This window comes from Amblyomma mixtum, chromosome 4 (assembly GCF_055824585.1).
Source record: "Amblyomma mixtum isolate Tamu chromosome 4, ASM5582458v1, whole genome shotgun sequence".
Taxonomy (NCBI): Eukaryota; Metazoa; Arthropoda; class Arachnida; order Ixodida; family Ixodidae; genus Amblyomma; species Amblyomma mixtum.
Window position 1 is genome coordinate 2,288,409 of NC_143015.1, and position 7,714 is coordinate 2,296,122.

The 7,714-nt window shown below is 43.4% G+C and overlaps 1 long non-coding RNA gene across 1 annotated transcript; it reads right to left on the minus strand.

The window, feature by feature from the left end:
* Nucleotides 1-1,509: 1,509 nt before the first annotated feature.
* On the minus strand, nucleotides 1,510-6,945 carry LOC149345487 (uncharacterized). Its single transcript, XR_016292011.1, has 3 exons — nucleotides 6,894-6,945; nucleotides 5,693-5,766; nucleotides 1,510-1,544 (listed from the first exon to the last, which is right to left on the minus strand). It is a non-coding gene; the product is annotated as an uncharacterized LOC149345487 (long non-coding RNA).
* Between the last annotated feature and the right edge of the window lie 769 nt (nucleotides 6,946-7,714).

Sequence of the window (7,714 nt, forward strand, 5' to 3'; positions counted from 1 at the left end):
GCCTTCCTGACCCGTCCTTTTTTTGGCGCACGACATTCTTTCAAGCCTATAATCTCGAGTGCACTCTGTGTTCCACCAAAACCATGGCGATGCTCCCTTATGTGCCTGGACCAAGAACTCTGTTTTTTTACGAGCTCCATTCAAAATTTAACAAATGCGGATGGCATTATGTCCACCGCTGGAATGAGACAATTTCTGAAAATATGTTTCGAGGACACTTCCATCACACACACTTCTTCTTCTTCTTGATTGCCCCTTTCGTCTGCACGAGCACTGGCGTCAATATTGTCACTTAGCCGTTTGGAACACAACACTAGGCTTCGCAACGGAGCGCAAGCCGATACGCCAACCAAGAGCACAGAGCTGAAGCGGGACTTCAGCTTCTTCCTTCCGGCGCACGAGGCCTGCGAAGAGCAGCCGCAACATTACCCCCTCTCTCTAAAAAAAAACATCGACCTGATGCACGCACAACAAAAGAAAAAAATTAGCAGTCAAATAAACATGCAGTGATTGCGCGGCGTTAGGCCACAAGCTCAGCTCTCGCGAGAAATAAGGTTTCATCCACACAACATGAACCACTTCGTGTTTCTGCTGACAACGAGGAGTTGGGGAAGCGCCATCCAGAAGAACATGTAGTATGACGTCGCTGAGCTGACGGAGCACTTTGTAGGAGCACTGGTATTGCTTAAGCAGTTTTTCGGAAAACCCTCGACATCGAAACTGAGTTCACACCCAAATTTTGGCATCTGGTTCGAACGTCAATACTTGGCGGCGGCGATTGTAAAGCCGGGCGCCGCGACTTTGCTGGTTCCTCTGCACCAACTTCAGTGTCATGGCCATCATGGAGCAACATGGCTTCCAGCATTGTGTACACCTCGCCGCCGTACAGCAGGTTAGAAGGGCGCCATTTTCTGTAATTTCGTGTTGCGCCGTGTTGTACGCAAAGGTGATGTACGGCAGGCTAGATCCCAAGATCTATGCTCAACATCCACACAGTAAAAAATTTTACACCCCTAAGGGTGTAAATGGCTTGTCGCATGGGGAGCACCCTAGGGATGAGTATATTGACACCCCTTTGATTGGGGTGTTGCATCTGCACCCTTCCAAGTGGGGTGCTGGGACCACACCCTATTGCTAGGGGTGCTGAGCCTGCACCCTTCAAAGAAGGGTGTGGCTGGGACCACACCCTTTTGCTAGGCACACTGAACCTGGACCCTTCAAGGAAGGATGTTTCCCATATGGCAGGTGTGTTCCTGTGACCGTTCGCAACCCTATTGGAAATGGTAATGGAAAACATGGTGGACTGCTGGCGACACTTGGACGGCTGGGATATGTTGGGGGCAGGGGCCATGCGGCCACGTTAGATCTGTCACAATGAGACATCCAAAAATTTCGAAAAAACTGAAGCTTGTAGAGCCAGTTTTATTTTGTCTTCATGCTCCTCTTGCTCTTCTTTACCACTTGCCAATGCAGCTGGGCCCCATGAAAGAGCCTTGTTGATGTACTGCCGTGCATGAGGGCATTGGAAAACTGGGCGATGCACTCTGCAGAAAAGATTCAAGTGAAAAAATTAGGATCCACAAGTTTTTTTCCTTGCCTGTATTAGTGTGCTAAAAGAGTAAGAACTGTATTGTGGCCACAGGAATAAAGTGAGCCTAAATCAAGAACCACTGAAGCTATTCACACTCAAAAAGAAAAATAATTTGAGGTTCATACTCCATATATCATACGCTCATCATTAAGTATCATCATGAGCAGCATAACTAGCACCACCGCAAGACAAAGGTCTCGCCTATGTCCCTACATATAAGCGCGATGTGTGCCATAATGAGCAAAATACAAAAAAGTCATATTTTTATTGTTCTCTGACGGCTTTTAGTGGGATATTAATAAGAGGGACAATATAAAGGTAACATCATAAAGGTGAGAGCAGTAGCACAGGTGAGACGTCGCAGACGATACGTTAAGAAAGAAAAGAGGCATACACTTCATGATATATCAGTTGCGAAAAAATAAAAACAGCAGCAAACAAAACGTAAAACAAACCAATATCAATGCTCCAAGTGACATCACTTATTTCCTGAATTTTGAGGGACCACATGGAATGAAAATGTGGTGAGGTAGCCCATTTATTCTTCAATGGGAACAGGAAAAAATTCTTGAATTAGTGGTGGTGGCGTCCTGGTTTGGGGCAGGGCAGCAAAAGTTAACAAAGTTGTGGAAAAGTAATGCAGAGTATATAGAATACACCCAAACGAGCGATTTCCCCTTTTATGCAGTAATGTCTGGTGGTCAAGTGAGATGACTGATTACACATAATCTGTACCGAGTGTCGCTGTTGGATTAAGGGAGTTGGTGGCATAGCTTCAAACAGTTTGGCGCAAATTTGGAAGAGCTAAAAATTACTTCAGTTTGGAGTCAAAATTTTTGTGCATAAACTGCACAGCATGGCAAGAGCACACAGGCCTAGGCATCTCCTGATGAACCCGAGTACCTTTGCGGTGCCAGCAGCACGCATTGTGACATGCTCCAAGCATGTGGAGCTGCATTTGGTTAAGGTTTCTGCATACCATTAACCCTAGAGCTGGAAAAGGAGGTCAATCCGTTGTGACAAAAAACGCAGACAAGACAAGGACGAGGAAGAAATAGATACGACGGCATGAGTGCTGACTTTCAACAAGGTGTATTGGAAAGCACGTCAAAATATAAACACTGCGGCCTAAAGAAACAACGAACAAAGGGCACCTTGTGTCAACCACATTGCATGTGTTGAAAACAAAACAAAAACTGATTAAGAAGCATTTAAGAACATGAACTCTTCCTTAGCGAGTGATAAAGAAGGTGCGCTAACACAGTGATTCAGGTTTTTTGAAATTTCAGCGGCCTCGATTATCTCATGCACAAACTTTTCTGTGTCTGTCAGGCACAATGCAGCACGTGAATTCTGGTTCACAGCGTTCATGATATGGCAAACGATCGCAATCGCGAAAGTAGTGAATCATGAAATTTCTCCCCCGAGCTCTGTTCACATCGTCATGGTGGTCTTTTGACCTCTCAGTGGCACACCTGTCTGTCTACCCTTTGTAAACACAGCCGCATTTCAAGAGGATCGAACACAATATATGTCTTCTGTACAGTGTACGAAGGGACTCTGATAGCTGATCTCAGTTGACTGCTTACACACGTACTGAACCTTCATAGGTGTGGAGAAAACATCAATGCCAACTCGACTGCCTATTTTCTTTAGCCAGTGCGATGAATTGTGAATAAAGTGAACAGGTTCTTTTGGGATTTACAATCTCGACGAGGGCACAACAGGAATGTTTCAACTTCTGCTTAAAGCAATCTGCTACAGACACTAACAAAGATTCTGAATATTCAGTGCACGCATTCTTTATCGCTCCCTAAGAAAGAGTTCATGCTCTTAAATGCCTCATATTCAACTTTTGTTTTGTTTTCAACAGATCCAATGTGAATGTTACAAGGCGCCCTTTCTTCACTCTTGTTTTAGGCCACAATGTATATATTTTGACGTGCTTTCCAAAAAACCTCGTTGAAAGTCAGCGCTCGTGCCGTCGCATTTCTTCCTCATTCTTGTCTTATTTGCACTGTTTTGTCACGAATTACCAACAAGCCCATTCATCCGTCTTGCAAAAGTCAATACAGTCGGGGTGGCTGAGATAGTTGGGGCATTCTTCTGAATAATGCAGTCATAATAACATGGTTGGGACATAAAGACAGGGACTGTTATTGAATGGCTAATATTAGTGTACTTTGGTAATATGCTTGGTTTGGTTTATGGGGGTTTAACATCCCAAAGTGACTCAGGATATGAGGGATGCCATACGATTTTGCATATTGATATACTGGGCTTCATAAGACAAGCAGTACAACAGGAAGCAATGAATCTACACTAATATCAAGGAATGAAGGCTCAGGCATGAGAGTGTAGCTAAAAGGTTATATTGAGAAATTCAAGTCGATGACACTAACCTAAAATAATCTAAATTTGGGTGAAAATCTGTTGTAAATTCAAAAAGTTGGATTCCACATAAGTAACGAGAATGGGAGCTGTGATGGCTGGTATACAAAAATTAGTTTGAATTATGGTGGCAAGTAATATGCAGACTCATTTCGTGCTCTAACAGTTCATGTGAAATGCACATCAATAAAATAGGAGAACAGTTTGAGGGGTCAGAACGGTTTCCAGTCTTAATGGTTGACAGGTTGGCTTCAGGTTGGCAGGGATAAAACCAAGTGGTTTGGATTGGCTAAAATTTATTCGTAAAATGTGGTTCCACACATCCTTAGTAGTTTAAAGTATGTCAGAAGGCTTCTCACCCACAACTCAGGTACTCGAAAGCTTGTGATTATCAATGAGTTCTGAGACATGATGAGGAGTAATGGTTAATACAGTAAAATGGGCAACAAATAACTGATTTTCTCAAGAAAGCCCCCATGGGACATGTTGTCAAACATAAATTCCCAAGGATTCTTCAATTAAGCCCGAAATGTCAGTTTATGAGCAGCCACTTTGTTATAACCATCACACACAAAAAAAGACAGACACCAGAGGCCCTCCTTATTCACTGAAAACAAGGGAGAATCATGAGACATCATTCCAGCACACAAAATTACACGGATGAAGATAATAACTCCATGGACGCCGGATTTCAACTGAGGCTTATACCACAACACAGGCTTTTTATGTGCAAAGGTGTACTAGTGATCCCTGGGGCTGAAAAGTATTTCCGCGACCAGATAATTATTCATGGTGGCAAAAACTAAAACACGCAAAAAAAAAACATAGGGACAAAGGTACCTTGCCACACACATTCAACACATCGGCACGCCTATGCATCACCTCCCTGGCTGACTCAACAAACACATTTGCCTTGAGATAATCTAGTTCCTTTTTACAGAGTGCTACAGAAGGGCTGCTGACATAATTCACTTTTTCAGCAGAGATACAAAAGGCTTCAAAAATTTCCCAGCTCTTCCAAGTGCTAAACTTGCACGCTTGGCATGCATGCAGGCCGATGCGTTCAGCTTGAGTGGCAAGATACCCTTCCGCCTAACCTTGAATAATTGTTACCTGGTCGAGGAAATACTTTTCAGCCCCAGGGATCATTAGTACCACTTTGCATGTAAAAAGCCCATGTTATGGGATAAACCTCAGCTGAAGTCCGGGGTTCGTGGTGTCTACTCTTTTTGTTTATGTGTTTTTGTACACTCGAATGATGTCTCATAATTCTACCCAGAACCAAATAGCCCACCTCTACATGCTTAGCAGAAACAAGACAGCAGTAATGAAACCAGTTATCTCATGTGTCCACTTTTTTTTACATCTGTGACATGCGATGAGTGGCACAACAATGCATATTTAAGTTAACACGCATGCGTCATAATGTTAATATTCATAGTCGAAAAAGTATCACACAATGTAGCCGAAAACATGCACACATTTCGCACTTCATGCATAGAATGCAACATTTAAAAGAAGACCAATTTTGGATGTAAAACTTCAAATGGCCTGCAACAGGGCTATTCTAACGACCAAATAATATTACTCATATAAACATATGAGGCCAGAGCTATCCAAACTATTCCAAGCAGTACCATTAAGGAAAAGAGCAATGAAAGTAAAAGAACACTTCATGACAACCACAAAAACAATGCAGTAACAACTTACAACACAGCTTTTGACTCCATATGGTGGCCACAAAATCCATGCCATTGACTCGTACTGGAAGACAGATGTGCCACCTGCAGATAGATACCAATTTCCCATTATCAGTGTGACAGGAATACAGAAACAAGCATGTGAACTCGGTCCGACAGTGAATATCGCATGAATGTAAAAAGATCAGGAAAAATATACTTGCCCAAGTATACGCCTCAACACAAAGGAAAACTATCCTGTTTAAAATGCATCAGTTCCCCTAGCAATAATAATGGATTCTTGCTATGAGGAAAATAAATCTGCAAACGGCCGTTCGAACGCGTAGATATAAACATCGTAATAACTGAGACAATTATTGCACCACTTCCTTTTCTCAAAAACCAATTTTCAACTAAAGCAGAGTGATCAAAATGCAAGATCCTATACTCTGGGTAACCAGAAACGCGATCGGCATCATAGAAAAAAAGATGTTCACATACTGATTTAAAAATTAAATCCAGAGGGCCGGAAATTAACTTTAGTTGGTAACTGCAACCTGAGACAATGCTTTGGATATTGTGGGGCTTGAATTCAGACGCAAAAAATGGGCACTGATAGTATTGGAGGGCTCCAGATTAATTTAGACGACCTAGAATTTCTTAACGTGAGCTGACATCGCACAGCACAGGGGCATTCTTTTTTTTCATTTCACCTCAATCGAAATGCGGTTACTGCGATGAGGATCGACCCCACGACCTAAGGTTCAACAGCCTAGCACCAAGCAAAAACCGCGGCGCATAGAAAGTGTTTGAATCCCCGCGTCCTCAAAGTGCTAACGCTATCTCGAAAGACAATCATACATTTTACGCGCAGCCAAAGTGCCGATCCTTGAAACGTGCGCGGTGGTGTGAACAAGCATGGGCAGAAACGCGTATAAGGAGTCATATACGTTGAAAAACCTGTGCTCAACAAGAAAAAAAAAAACGCGCAAACAGGCTCATGCGCATACTAAAATCATGCAAAGCTAGCGCACGCACGGTAGCATCCCCTTTGCCAAAACAAGTACCGACAATTCTTGGCAGAGCAACTCACCGCGGCGACATTTGGCCAGCCAGCGACAAACAAGCGCCTTAAACGCTTTTTAGAGTACTGAACACGAATAATGCAGCAGTACGACAGGTCACTGTTCGAGCATTATATGCTTCGGATAATGCACAAGAGTACTGCTTACCTTTTCAGACGATTGCGCAGTCGTGCAGAACGCTGTTAGCCTTCGTGTCACGGGCACTACCAACGTTTTTAGATCCCTTTCAGTTTGAAAGCTCCGGTGCGCGGATTGTCGCCTTTCCGTTTTTTCCGTGCGGTGGCGCTCGCCACGCTGTTTGCCCGACCAGCGTGGCCCTTCGCGTCTACGCCATGGTCACCGCCGCCTGATTTGGAGCAGCCAGCAGATATCAGCATGGAAGATATCAGCTGTCCTGTGCCAGTTGTTGGCAGTGACGCTTATCTTACAATATACAAAAGCTTCAAGCAAGGGTGCTTAAAGCATTCCACCAAAAAGATGCTAGAGTTTACCAACATTTTAAACAAAGCAATCCCGATTTCTTTGAAGGAAGGTCCCGTTTTTGAAAGGGACGTTTTTTGGGAGCTGCTAGACGAGCTTGAATTGCAAAACCTTGTTCGGCTTGGATGTGCAGAGCATATGGCCACTTTTACATGCCAAGTGCTGCATTTTGTCATAGTGACACGCATCCACTTCTAGGCGAGAGACGTGAACCGTCGGCTAGAGAACAGAGAAATATTGTCATTGCAAATAAAAAAGCTCGCCTTCAAGTAGCCATTCCCTCCGTGCTTCGGACTTAGTGTGTCTGCATTTAATGCTTGTCTGTGTTCAATGAAATTAACATTCTAAAAATGAAAGTGCAGTACGCTGCTCCTGTCTGTGCTATCATTGCAAATAAAAAGCTCTTCTATAGTTATTCCCTCCCTGCATCCAGCTAAGTGTGTCTGCATTTATAGTTGTGTTCTCTGAAATTGGAATTCTAAAGAACG